General features: G+C 36.0%; 3 long non-coding RNA genes across 7 annotated transcripts; 1 reads left to right on the top strand and 2 right to left on the bottom strand.

Annotated features, from left to right (window-relative positions):
• Positions 1–1,718: 1,718 nt before the first annotated feature.
• Positions 1,719–4,562, bottom strand: LOC123719734. Of its 3 annotated transcripts, none has more exons than XR_006755799.1 (6): positions 4,461–4,562; positions 4,119–4,351; positions 3,776–3,914; positions 3,122–3,449; positions 2,512–2,694; positions 1,719–2,075 (listed from the first exon to the last, which is right to left on the bottom strand). It is a non-coding gene; the product is annotated as an uncharacterized LOC123719734 (long non-coding RNA). The 3 variants fall into 3 exon arrangements; XR_006755798.1 differs by having other exon boundaries at positions 1,720–2,075; positions 3,122–3,436; XR_006755800.1 differs by having other exon boundaries at positions 1,720–2,075; positions 3,122–3,436; positions 4,504–4,555.
• A 55-nt stretch (positions 4,563–4,617) lies between these two features.
• Positions 4,618–7,839, top strand: LOC123719735. 3 transcript variants are annotated; one of them, XR_006755801.1, is made up of 4 exons: positions 4,618–5,103; positions 5,494–5,630; positions 5,780–5,904; positions 7,735–7,839. It is a non-coding gene; the product is annotated as an uncharacterized LOC123719735 (long non-coding RNA). The 3 variants fall into 3 exon arrangements; XR_006755802.1 differs by having other exon boundaries at positions 4,619–5,103; positions 5,780–5,878; XR_006755803.1 differs by lacking the exon at positions 5,780–5,904 and having other exon boundaries at positions 4,620–5,103.
• A 406-nt stretch (positions 7,840–8,245) lies between these two features.
• LOC123719736 lies at positions 8,246–9,732 on the bottom strand. The gene is made up of 3 exons (XR_006755804.1): positions 8,988–9,732; positions 8,533–8,676; positions 8,246–8,305 (listed from the first exon to the last, which is right to left on the bottom strand). It is a non-coding gene; the product is annotated as an uncharacterized LOC123719736 (long non-coding RNA).
• Between the last annotated feature and the right edge of the window lie 5,093 nt (positions 9,733–14,825).

Raw genomic sequence — 14,825 nt, 5'->3', positions numbered from 1 at the left:
TTCATAACGATTAACTAAATCATGGGAGTTACACTCCGAGAGCATAGCCAGACGCAGGCACTCTCTTCAACATACAGTTATTCGTTTCATAACGATTAACTAAATCATGGGAGTTACACTCCGAGAGCATAGCCAGACGCAGGCACTCTCTTCAACATACAGTTATTCGTTTCATAACGATTAACTAAATCATGGGAGTTACACTCCGAGAGCATAGCCAGACGCAGGCACTCTCTTCTACATACAGTTATTCGTTTCATAACGATTAACTAAATCATGGGAGTTACACTCCGAGAGCATAGCCAGACGCAGGCACTCTCTTCTACATACAGTTATTCGTTTCATAACGATTAACTAAATCATGGGAGTTACACTCCGAGAGCATAGCCAGACGCAGGCACTCTCTTCTACATACAGTTATTCGTTTCATAACGATTAACTAAATCATGGGAGTTACACTCCGAGAGCATAGCCAGACGCAGGCACTCTCTTCAACATACAGTTATTCGTTTCATAACGATTAACTAAATCATGGGAGTTACACTCCGAGAGCATAGCCAGACGCAGGCACTCTCTTCAACATACAGTTATTCGTTTCATAACGATTAACTAAATCATGGGAGTTACACTCCGAGAGCATAGCCAGACGCAGGCACTCTCTTCAACATACAGTTATTCGTTTCATAACGATTAACTAAATCATGGGAGTTACACTCCGAGAGCATAGCCAGACGCAGGCACTCTCTTCAACATACAGTTATTCGTTTCATAACGATTAACTAAATCATGGGAGTTACACTCCGAGAGCATAGCCAGACGCAGGCACTCTCTTCTACATACAGTTATTCGTTTCATAACGATTAACTAAATCATGGGAGTTACACTCCGAGAGCATAGCCAGACGCAGGCACTCTCTTCAACATACAGTTATTCGTTTCATAACGATTAACTAAATCATGGGAGTTACACTCCGAGAGCATAGCCAGACGCAGGTACTCTCTTCAACATACAGTTATTCGTTTCATAACGATTAACTAAATCATGGGAGTTACACTCCGAGAGCATAGCCAGACGCAGGCACTCTCTTCAACATACAGTTATTCGTTTCATAACGATTAACTAAATCATGGGAGTTACACTCCGAGAGCATAGCCAGACGCAGGCACTCTCTTCAACATACAGTTATTCGTTTCATAACGATTAACTAAATCATGGGAGTTACACTCCGAGAGCATAGCCAGACGCAGGCACTCTCTTCAACATACAGTTATTCGTTTCATAACGATTAACTAAATCATGGGAGTTACACTCCGAGAGCATAGCCAGACGCAGGCACTCTCTTCTACATACAGTTATTCGTTTCATAACGATTAACTAAATCATGGGAGTTACACTCCGAGAGCATAGCCAGACGCAGGCACTCTCTTCAACATACAGTTATTCGTTTCATAACGATTAACTAAATCATGGGAGTTACACTCCGAGAGCATAGCCAGACGCAGGCACTCTCTTCAACATACAGTTATTCGTTTCATAACGATTAACTAAATCATGGGAGTTACACTCCGAGAGCATAGCCAGACGCAGGCACTCTCTTCTACATACAGTTATTCGTTTCATAACGATTAACTTAATCATGGGAGTTACACTCCGAGAGCATAGCCAGACGCAGGCACTCTCTTCTTCATACAGTTATTCGTTTCATAACGATTAACTAAATCATGGGAGTTACACCCCGAGAGCATAGCCAGACGTAGGCGTAGCTGAGTCGGCGATGCCACTTAATTTCCCTGGGAGGTTGGAGGTTCCATCTGGCTGTTACAGGGATATTCAGTTGCGCAGCTAGGTTTAGTGTCTTCGAAGAATAATAATTTCAGCGTATTAAAAACGCTGCTACTAATTGCCTAAGCTAGTTTTTAATTGGACCGACGTGGGGTTTGGATCACATCCACAATTACAGATGTCAAGTATTATTATAATAAGTGTTTATACCTCTTTCCTGTCGGTCGAATCTCCGTTCAGTCGAAAAGCTTGTCCAGCGACAGTTGTTCCAGGGGCGTCTTGTCATCATTCATCTGAAGGTAAAATAAATTATATAATTACTAGAATATATAGAATGTGGTTTTAGATTTGAATTTGATTTACACTTCGGTCTAAGTAACACGTGGTTGGCTAACACCAAAAATTAAAAAAGTTCATACTTTAGCCTCAATAACACGTGGTAATCATGATATTGAATTGTAGCTTATATGACACGTTTGTCGGTTTACCATAGCAGTGCCATCTATTGATCACTTACTCAATTCAGTCGAATAATTGTGACTGTCAATTAATTATAGACAAATAATTTGCAATAAAATAAAATTGCGACTATAATTAAAGATCTAAGCTACCCTATCTCTTAAGTTGGACCAGACCGCTCACGGTGTGCCAATTTAATTTAAAATCGGTTAAGTAGTTTAGGAGGCCATCGCGGACGGAAGTACTTTTCAATAAAATTTTGAAACTTACTTTGGCAAATATTCCAACTGCAACCGAATGGCTTAAAATTTGATCTGCTAGGCGCTCTTTGATTTTCTGTTTGCCATTCTGTACTGGTTGTAAGTGGTGCTGGGTTAAAGCTGGAGCAAACACGGTTGGGATTCTCGCGATCTTTATTATAAAACTCCTCTATGTGGCTCCACTTTACTGTACCTGCAATGGAAGGTTATGATCTTATTCTCAAAACAATTTTAACCAATCACAGGTCAAGCGGCAATAAGAAAATAAATATGGTACAGCAGAGGTACATCAATTATTAGTTATTTTAATTAGGCAATAAGGCAATACTAACAACTACTTGATGCAGGGAAATAATTGCCAAAGGCCACTAGCGGATAAATAAGTCAATGGATAAATAAGTCATAAAAAAGTTTTAATATCTTTCCGCTGTTCAATTAATTAAATTATTATACCAACCTATGGTTAGTTTTCTGTTTATTTGTATATCTAGTGTAAATTGGAAATACCGTTTAAAAAAAAATTAAATCTTTAAACATGCACTCAAGCAAACAAGCCAATGTAAATTTGTAAAAATTAATATTCAACCACATTTTGTATAATATTCTAAAGAAGTGGTTACCTCCTCGACAAGAGCTGCTGACTTGTCTGCTGTGTCACAATCTCCTGAGAAGTAAAATGCTATTGGCTGTTTCCAGCATTTTCGAACACCGATAACCATGAAAGTTCGACTATGGTTTGCTATCACACTAGTACGGCCTTAGCATTGAGTTTTACGTTATATGTCAGATTTTTTCTTATTGACATTTCATCAAAAGCCATTTTACATAAATTATCATTGACATCTTGGTCTTTTGTGATTTCTTTTACTGTCTGTATTACTGGGCTGTTGATTCCACATACCATTGGAATTTTGTTCAATAATGCCTTGAGAGAGCTGACAAAATAACCTAGTATTGTCTTTGGTTAACATAGCTTTTACACATTGAAAGAAACCAATTTTTTATACCGGATTAAAACTATTTGTATTATTATAAACTTATAATTATGTATAATAATCCAGTTAAAAAAATATTTTCTTTCAAAATAACCTAATCAATAATATAAAACAAAAGTTTGATTTCTTATAGATGCTCAAGACGTTCACTTTATCATCCAGTGTCCATCTCATTCCAGTTAATTTTCTTATAAAGTTTTTCAGTTGGCTTTGTAATAGTAAAGAAAATGAATTATTTAATGTGCTTTTTAATATTTCATTGCTAGGTTCGTTTGATACCTTGAAACTTTTTTCAGAGCCTCACTATTTCAGATAGATTTTTTCTGCATCTCTTAGACAGCGTTTGCTTTTGAGGTGTAAGTTCACTGAACTTTTTCACGTCCAAGTCCTACAAAATACCTTTGCTAGTTGATGGTTCCTGGAAAATATACAAAAATAATTGAATAAAAAATTCGAAAAAGATAACAAATCCAATAAGTGGATGGAGAAAATAGAAAACTTTTAATCATCCATATATCACCTAGATGTGTGTCAGAAATGTACTGCCTACCTCTATGTAAAAAAGCATGACTATAAAAATTTGTCTATTTGACTTAGGTAGAATATGAATGTAAATACTCACTTGGATGTCATAACTTGCTCTATATGGACTACAATGTTTGTTTTTTAATTGGTCTATATCCTCCTCTATTCACTCTTAATCTAACTTGTTAAGTCTTTTCCTATCGCTGCTGGTAAATGAAGATTCATTCAAATGATTTTCACATAGTATCCTATGCTGGGCATTCACTGTTTTTAATGATTCAATGGATGTCCCATCACCATTAGGAAAACAATTTAGCCCAAACTTTAACACTAAAAATAAAGTTTTCATTAGACATAGTTAATAGTGAAGCTGTTTTGGATTATCTTTCCAATATGGACCGTCGATTTAAATGCCCATTTTTTTGTAGATAGTACTCACTAAAAGAAAGAGTTTTGCAAAGATTTAGGTTGCGCAAACTTACGGTTCATGAGATACATTTATTAAAACTTTTCACACAAATTGGTAAGTAACAACACGCAATTACAAAATATATTTGACAAATAATTGATGTCAAACGTCAATCACTTAGTGTAGGGTTCCGAAAATTTTCAAAGTATCGATACTACTCTGGTATCGACATTAAACTTTCTAATATGGATCATCGGTTTAAATGCCCATATTTGTTTTGTAGATAGTACAAAAGTTATTGAAAATATCGATACTACTCGGGTATCGATACTTTTTGGTGATCACTAAATTTGTTTTTAAGCCATTCATTTTGTTTAATGGCGTCCAGTCATCGTTTGTCACCCTTGCAGTAGAAATCGTTTTACGTACTCCTATAAACTTACAACGTTTGACTACCATGGCGTCTCCGAAGCCCATTGTTTGAAGAGTTAAGTGAAGTGCAAGTGTTGGACTCAAATTAGCCGCTTGTCACGGCCTCCTCTTCTGCGCCGATCCTTGACGAACCGGTTGCTGGTCCTAGTGGGCTGACTAGTCCTGGCGAGGAATTTGCTGCGATGCCCAGACTTACTAGGTCATCTGGCAGAAGGCTTAATCCTTACTCGGATGAGTTAAAGTAAGTTTTGATTTATGTTATTTCAGGTCAGGTTATAAAATAATAAATCATTAGTAAAAAAAAAAAAAAAATTCCTTACTGGAATTTTGAAAAAGTTGGATTGCATAAGGTCTGTTGTGGATTTTAAAATGAAATTTATAGCTGAAAATATTTTTTTCATTGTTTGTAACTTTCTGTATTATCTAATTCTGTATTATCCTGTACTTTTTTAATATCAAAAAAGTACCCAAAACCGAATCAGAGCACCCCACTATCCACATGGTCTTGTCTGCCCTACCCCTAGAGTATATATAAAAGCTCCGAAGTAGCCGTCAACCCCCTCCCCGCCCCTCTAAAACCTCAAATATCGACGGTCCATATTGGAAAGATTAACCGATCCACTTACTTCAGAGGCCCATTCTCGGACGGAAGAGGGAACCTATGCAAGGATAAGGAAGAATCTTCTTTTGATGGTATACCGCATTTTGAGTATTTTCCCTACCATGTTTTGGCAAAGTACAACACAAAATCGTCAATATGACTTACCTGTAAGTGAAGTTTTATTATACATTGAGCTTTGAGACTTTAATACTACCCTCAGTTTTCATTTGATTGAAATTGTAACTACACGTGTATAAATCCAGTTGTAATGTATCCTCGAACGAAGGCGTACATAACCAAAAGCGTCGCGTAACAGGTAACGCACGGCCGCCGCCCTAACGACCACTTGTCGCTGGATGAGACAATGAACTGCTGCAGGTATCGGGAGAAGATCCATCAAAGTCTAATACTCCAGGTGAAGACATACAGTTTGATCTTGCAGTAAGCTTACACTTTACAACTTTTATCTAAGTATTCTAATCAATGCACCCAATTTGAACCCAGAGGAAAAGACCGCAATCTCAAACAGGATTAATATAGGACGCAGGTTTCAAACGAAACCAAATGCTACAGCTACTTCTTGTTTAGCAGAGGCCACTCACAGTGTTCTTGTCTGCGGAAACAAGAAATATGTACCTATTAAAATTACTTATGGATACGGATTCCAATGTGACACACAATACCAAGACTCAGTCACACGACACAACTTTATTCTATATAGGTATACAAGTACCTATTCAGTAAGCGATTAGTTGACTACAAGCTCGCATCAAAATCAGAAAAGGACAAAGAAGGTCAAAAAGAATTTAATCATAGGCAAAAGGGGAATCCAGGATGAAGGAGCTTGCTCACAGCCTACTATAGGCAGTCGCGTCCAGCGCCGCGCGCGCCACCTCGCGCTCACTGGTAGTTTATCAAAGAATGTTATTCACTTATTACTTGTGATACAACTCTATTATCGTGGATAAAAGGTTATAAAATACCTTTTTCTTGGTCAGCGATGTTCCTAAAAGTAAACTATATTCAGAGACTGAACAAAGCAAATTCGAACAATCTATAAATTACAACAAAAACACTCCCGCACAAGGCGTTAACCGACAGATAACCGTTTGGCACCGTTAGGTGGCTATCTGAGGGCCGCAGGTAAACCCGCGTTCATAAATTGAAGCGAAGCGACCAATGAGAGGGCGGCAGGCAGCAAGGCAGCGATCGGACTGACCAATGAGAGGGCAGCAGGCAGCAAGGCAGCGGTCGGACAGCGCGTGCGCACTGGCAAGCGGCGATGACTCACACGGAGCGAGCGAGATGGCACTACAGCACTGATGACTCACACGGAGAGAGCACTGGAGCAGACATCCGCACGGGTCGGCGGTCGGAAGCGAAAGTGGCCCCTGCATGTGTCACAACCTCTTTTATAATCACAACTCCCTCCTCCGACTCGACCATCCCACTTCGGGAAAATGGTCGAGTCAATTCGTAACAACTCGTAAACAACCGAACGAGTCAAATGAGTAACTATTGCACATGCGCACTTGTAGCAAGATTCTTAAGAATATGTTTCATAAAAATGTTTAGAATTTAGAATAATTAAATTAATATTAGAAGCTAACACAAGAAATATTAAGTTTATGTCCTCCAGCTACACTGAATGTTTACAAAATATTCAGGACGCTAGAACACTTCTTGAAGCTAAAGGATTTATTGTAAATACTGAAAAGAGTAATGAAATTCTTGTAAATTCTTGGGTATATAATAAAATGTAGAACTTAAATCTGTTAATATGATAATAATAAACAAATTTTTCAAAATCTCGCACAATTAGATGGCTTACGTGCCTACCTCTGCCTGTCCAGCAGCAGAATATGGCTGGTTTTACACGAAGGGTCTAGAGAGTAAATATTTTAACCATCGATAGTTTTACCGGACTTACAATGGTATCGTGCGTCAGACCAACCTATAAATTAAATTAAATCGGTTGACTTTTGTTAAGAAATGTATAGTGATTCAATTCAATTTCCTCATCTTACTAAAATTACTAAAGAACTTTGGCGATGGGGCGAAGGCTTACACGGTTTCCTGGTCAATTTATTTAATGGCTTTCCATCGTTTGCTATCATATTTAAAACGTTAGGAAAAATTATTAACGGCAATGAGTTTGGCATCATATTTGTTTTCCTGTGGACTACTCGAACGTGGTGACCGCTTTTCAGAAGGCTCTTAGTTTCGGGAACCATAATTTTCTAACCTAATGAAACTTATCTCTCATTCCAGCAACCGAGAAGAGTGCCTTTGTCATCAGTGTCATCTATAATATAAAAAATGAATCGCAGAATGTGTAGGTAAGCGCATAACTATACAAAGCCTGAACCAATTGTACCAGTTCTGTTTTTTTAATGTTCGTTGAAGTTGAAGTTGATGGTTTTAACATTTTCATTGGTTTACATTTATAACATTTGTTTATAACATTGGATTACGTATTAGTAATATATAAGAGTATAATGAAATAAATTTTATATTATGTTATGTTTTATTTATTTTTCCTAATATTTCATTACATTACATGGTTATGATAAATAATAATTTAATTTTATAGGTAGATTAACGACATAACTTATTAAAATTTTAACTAACTTTCTTCTCAGAAAAATAAGTACTAGTATTTTATATGTACAAAAGGACATTTAAATACAACATGTTTGTTTCTGCTAGAATTAAGAAGAATATATTAATTTTCCAAAATAATAAATAAACCTTGTTCTTTCAGTTACGTCTTGATTTCCTTCATTAACTTCTTGACTTGAAACTGTATCAAGTGTTGGAACTAAAACTTCTGCCGGTATATCTACAAATTATAATCCTTACAAATATTTTGCATAACAGCTGTGGCAATAACAATAGCTTGAACTTAAGCTAGTAATAAATACAATGTTAAAGCGACATTTCCATACTCCAAATTTTCCGAAAAAGACAAATATTTTAACCTTACATCATGTTTCATTTGGGTCACATATCTTGCAACTTTTTGACATAGTATAATTATTAATACTCTAAATTATACTATATATTTACCTCTCTATAGTATTCCTATTCTTAATGTGTACTTCATCATATCTCTGGTCAGTCAGAGAAATGGTGTTAATGAATAAGGTATATTTGAGTAAGCACTATTAACAACCATCCAGTGATTTCTCAGTAGACCTGTACGATATTAAGCTATAAACAAATATACCTGTTAATTTAGTTGGCACATTTATCAAGTTCTACCTTCTTATCAATAAATTTGAATTAACTTGTAGAACTGAGTTTACAAAAGTTGTTGCATCATGAGCGGCACCAGGCCATGGGGAACAACATTAATATATTTTATTTCTGCATCACACACAGCTTGTACATTTAAAGAGAAATATCCTTTTCAATTATGATATTATTCACCAATTACGTCACCTAAAGAAAATAATGCTGCTTAAAATTATTACAACTTCATACTATAATGTACAATGTTAAATAATATATAAATTACTTACATGATGATTGAATTCGTAAATGTGGCATAACAAAAAACCACAAATAAAATATTTAAATTTTTTTGGTTCAACAGTTTATGTGCATGATAAGTTATATAAGACAAAATTCGATGTTAAGTCATGGAAAGGTATTCTTGTGGGATACGAACCAAACGGTTATAAAGTTTGGAATCCTAAATGCGAAAAATTTATTACTGTCAGAGATGTCATAGTAGATGAGACAAATTACTTCAATCCAGGCCTGCGTTGCGACCTGAAGAGAATATAGTAAATTCTCATGATAATGTTAACATTGACAACATTTCAAAGTCAATAAAGTCTCAAAAAACTGACAGATATAAATCAGATACCTGTAAATCTGATGATTATGAAGTTCCTCAGAAAATTCGCAAAACTAACCATGACATCGTCGAATTTGAACAACCAAATGCACATTCTGATGATCTTTCAGTGGTCGTAAATAATGAGGACACAACCAGTTGTATTGAACCACGTAGGAGTGATAGGCTTAAAGTCGTCCCCCTATTTCTTATAAAGAAATCGATGATAACCTTATGTGTGCTAGTTCAATTTTGTGTAAAATACCAAATTCGTTTCAAGAGATTAAAACACGAGACGATAGAGTTCATTGGGAAGGTGCAATTAAATTCTCTATTTTTAAATAAAACATGGACTTTAGTACCACGGCCAGATAACAAAAATATTATAGATTGCAAATGGATGTTTAATATAAAAAATGATGAATTCGGAAAGCCTTTACGCTATAAAGCTCGACTCGTTGCTAGGGCTTTTAGCCAGGAATATCTCATAGACTATAATGAGACTTTTGCACCTGTTGCAAGAATAGCTAGTTTTAGATTTATTATTGCTTTTGCTAATCAATATAATTTACTTGTACATCACATGGACGTAAAAACTGCATTTCTAAATGGGGTACTACAGGAAGAAATATATATGAAAGTTCCAGAAGGGGTGTCTTGCAAAAATGGTTATGTGTGTAAATTAAATAAAGCATTATATGGGCTAAAGCAAGCCGCTAGATACTGGTTTGAAATTTTTGAACAGTCTCTTAGGCGGGAGGGTTTTCAGAATTCATCAGTAGATAGATGTATTTATATACTAAATAAAGGAGATATACAGAAAAATATATATGTGGTACTTTATGTTGATGATTTGGTAATAGTGAGTGCTAATGTAAATACAATAAACAGTTTTAAAATATATTTAATGAGTAAATTTAAAATGACAGATTTACATGAAATTAAATTATTTCTTGGAATTAAAATAACTCGTTGCGATGATATGATAATGTTAGATCAAAGTGCTTATATTAAAACAGTTTTAAATAAATTTTGCATGCAGGATTGCAACAAAAACCTGCAACTACTCCTATGGATAGTAAACTCAATTATGAAGCACTAAACTCAGAAAAAATTACACTGCTCCATGTCGCAATTTAATTGGTTGTCTAATGTATATAATGCTATGTACTCGACCTGACTTAAGCACTAGCGTTAATATATTAAGTAGGTACACAAATTAAAATAATAAAGAATTGTGGCAATGCCTCAAAAAAGTGCTTAGATATTTAAAAGGCACAACTGATTTTAAATTATGTTATAAAAGGTGTGAATATAATAACATCTTAACTGGGTATGTGGACTCCGATTGGGGAGGTAATGATGTAAAGAGTACAACCGGGTATATATTTAAATTGTTTGAACATTGTTCAATAACCTGGACAACAAAGAAACAACAACAAAGAAACAGTAGCAGCCTCCTCCACAGCGGCTGAGTATATGGCCTTATATGAAGCCTTTATGGCTTAAATCTTTGGTAAGGAGTATTCATATTGATATATCCACTCCTATTGTAATATATGAAGACAATTAACTGACAGACAGACATTTTTCTAGGGAACAAATAGAGAAAAATGTAATAAAGCTAAAATACATTCCCACAGGTCAACAACCTGCAGATGCGTTAACAAAACCATTACCAGCGGTTACGTTTCATGAAATGAGGAGAAACATGGGTTTACAATTATAATATTTAATGAGTTGGCTATTATTTGTTATTAATTTAATTATTCTGTTATATTCATTGTGTTCTGATAATTATATGTAATGTATATAATGTATCGAATTTAAGATGATGAAATGATCTGATAAGATTTTTCTGGGTTTTCCCTTATCCGAGCAACAAATGTTGGATCATTATTTTTGTATTTTCCCAGACTCGCTTGGAAGTTATATAGTTCTGTTTAGGCATTTGATTTGTACAAGAATTAATTTTTGAGGGGGCATGTTGATTTATTTGAGTAATATTGCAAAAATTAATCATTGTATTGACTTTTTCCTGTCATTTGAATGAGCGATCGAGCCGCCATCTTGTCGAGGCGCCAAATTGTCTTTACCTCACTCTGCTCCAGGTCATTTCTGTTTCATTCCAATGTGTATCGTGGTAGGAAGCAGACATATCACTTCCAAGTTAAACAGTAAATATATTTCTTTATTACGGATACTGTGTGTATAATTATCGTGCCCTAACAAGAATTACAACAGTTCTTAACTGATACCGCCGTTACTGCACACTCGCAATGTTCGCGAGTGTGTTGCAGGCCTTTTAAGAATTTTTAAACTTAAAAATTGTAATTTATAGTAAACTGAAATATTAAAAAGATTATTACTTATTACTGTTTTTCTTGGAACAGGTGGTAAACGAACAGATTGTCCGTGGACAATCTTAATGTCAAGTTCGCGAGTGCGTTGCCGGCCTATTAAGAATTTGTATGACTTATTTGAAGATAAATATTATAAATAGCAAAATATAGATGTACCTACTACTAGCGACATTTTGTACCAGAGTGTCATCAAATGTTGTCTATGAGATTCTTTACTTTTGTATTTAGAAAATAAAGTTCAGTTCTTTTCCGGTACTCGCTCAGTCACGTTGTTTTATTACAGGTTATGGGCCCAGGCCGCTCCTGGCTCATAAAAAGTACTTAGTTCTCGCGACAGTATAATTATTGATTATCAGGACATTATCGATAATAATAATTCGTGGCAGAATAGGACTAAGTGTGTTGAGTTGTGCAGATTTATTGTGTCGCGTCAGGCATCAGTAATGGCGTCCAGTTCGAACTATCACATTAGTGTGCCGAAACTGCAAGGGCGTGAAAATTACAGTGAATGGTGTTTCGCAGCAGAAAATTTCCTTGTCTTAGAGGGAATGGTTGGGTGTATCAAACCTGAGCCCAACGTTGCTCCAGCAGCTGCAGACGATGCGAGAACAAAAGCGAAGTTGATTCTAACAATTGACCCGGCTCTTTATGTTCATATAAAGAATGTAGCAACATCGAAAGAATTGTGGGATAAATTGAAGATGTTATTCGATGACTCGGGATTTACAAGAAAAATAAGTCTTCTGAGGAATTTAATTTCTATTCGATTAGAAAATTGCACTTCGATGACGTCATATGTAACACAAATTGTTGAAGCTGGTCAGAAATTACAAGGTACGGGTTTTGGCATAAGTGATGAGTGGATCGGATCTATCATGTTGGCTGGATTATCTGAAAAATATATGCCCATGATAATGGCAATCGAGCATTCGGGCATGATAATCACAACCGACGCCATTAAAGGGAAATTGATGGACATTGGACCGGAAGACAGTGATGCCAACAATGCGTTTGCTTGTTTCCGCAAGAATCAAAAATCAAAGAGTGTAAAGAGTACACAGTCTATGTACAAGAAAGATGGTGAGAATGGGCTTAAAGGTCTCGTTACCAGGCCATAAAATTATTAAAAAAAAAAAAAAAAAAATGGTGAGAATGAACGAATGTCGACATCTGTCAAAGAAAAACAATACGTCAAATGTTATAATTGTAAACAACATGGCCACTACCGTAATCAATGCACTTATAAAGATAAATCTTATAAGAATTCTGAAAATAAATCGTCAAAAACAAGTAATGCATTCAGTGCCGTGTTTTTTAGCAGAATATTTGACAAGAGTGACTGGTATGTCGACTCTGGGTCAAGTTCGCATTTGACAAGCAATAAAGATTGGATGGTCGACGAATGTTATTCTGGGTTCACCAAGGAAATCATGGTTGCTAACCAGAATAAAGTCCCAGTGTTGTGTTGTGGAAAAGTAAACATAACAACATCAACTGAAGGATGTGACTTTAACATAACTGTTGAAAAAGTGTTGTGTGTGCCCAAATTATCTACCAACTTATTGTCAGTAAGCCAACTGATATGGCAGGGTAACAAGGTGTATTTTACAAGCGATGGATGCGAGATATTTAATAAACAGGACACTCTAGTAGCGACTGCATCACTTATAAATGGAGTTTATAAACTAAATACTTCATCTTGTTTGGTGGCAGCAACAGCAGAGTCTCCAGAAGTTTGGCATCGTAGATTGGGACATGTCAACAGTGATAACATGAATAAAATGCAGGATGCTGTGGAGGGGGTCAAATTAACTGAGAAGGCCGACATCAACAAGTCCAACTGTATAGTGTGCTGTGAAGGAAAGCAAAGTCGGTTGCCCTTCGATAATAAAGGGAACAGGAGTACTAAGCTATTGGAAATTGTACACAGTGATATATGTGGCCCAATGGAGAATGTATCGCTAGGAGGATCAAGGTACTTTCTCATTTTTGTTGATGATCACAGCAGCATGACATATGTTTATTTTTTAAAAGGTAAAAATGAGACTTTACAATATTTTAAAGAATATAAAGCAAGAGTTGAGAATTCAACGTCAAATAAAATAAAAATACTTGTAAAATAAAAAGTGATAATGGCACAGAGTTCTGTAACAGAGATTTTGATAATTATTTGAAGAAACTGGGTATAATTCATCAAAGAACCAATCCCTATACTCCTGAGCAAAACGGGCTTTGTGAATGTATGAATAGGACTCTGATCGAGAAAGCAAGATGCCTTTTATTTGATGCAAGATTAGGCAAGGAATTTTGGGCTGAAGCCTAATGGCTTCAGCACACAGAGACAATAGACACAGCAGTCTATTTACAAAATAGAATTGTAAAAGGTGGATTGAACCACTGTACACCGTACAAGTTGTGGACAGGAGGCAAACCCAACCTCAGTCATTTAAGGATTTTTGGTAGTACTGTCATGAGACATATACCCAAGGAGAGAAGACGTAAGTGGGACAAGAAATCAGAACAATGCATACTGGTTGGTTACCCTGAGGATGTCAAAGGGTATAGGTTATACAATCCTTCAACAAAGGCTATTATAACCAGTCGAGATGTTGTCTTCATAAATGAAAAGTTATCTCATCAAGAAAATATGATTGAAATGGAAGTGGTAGAAGACAAACCAGCAGAAAATAGTCCACATACATCTTCAGTGGGAGAGGTGTCAGACCATGATGGAGAGGATTCATTCATTTTAACGAATGACATGGATGAAACCTATGTACCAGAGGAGGAGTCCATGACATCTGAGGAAGAACAGCAACCAGAAACCACATCAAAGTCACAACGGGTGAGACAAAAACCAGAAAGGTTTGGATATATGTGCACAGAACAGTGTAATGAATATTTTAGTGATGAACTGACATTAGAAGAAGCACTAAGGGGACCAGAGAAGGAGCAATGGGAACAGGCAGTGAAAGAAGAGCTGAAAAGCTTTGAAGACAACAAAGCATGGGAAGTTGTTGATATTCCTGCAAGTGGCAATATAGTTAAGTGCAAGTGGGTTCTAAAAAAAAAGTGTCATAGTGAAAATAATGTCCGCTATCGAGCCAGACTTGTGGCTAAAGGGTGTAGTCAAAAATATGGTGTGGACTATAGTG

The sequence above is a fragment of the Pieris brassicae genome, unplaced genomic scaffold (genome assembly GCF_905147105.1).
Source record: "Pieris brassicae unplaced genomic scaffold, ilPieBrab1.1, whole genome shotgun sequence".
In the NCBI taxonomy this organism is placed as follows: Eukaryota; Metazoa; Arthropoda; class Insecta; order Lepidoptera; family Pieridae; genus Pieris; species Pieris brassicae.
The sequence above is the reverse complement of the archived record's forward strand: the minus strand, read 5'-3'. Positions and strand labels throughout refer to the sequence as shown.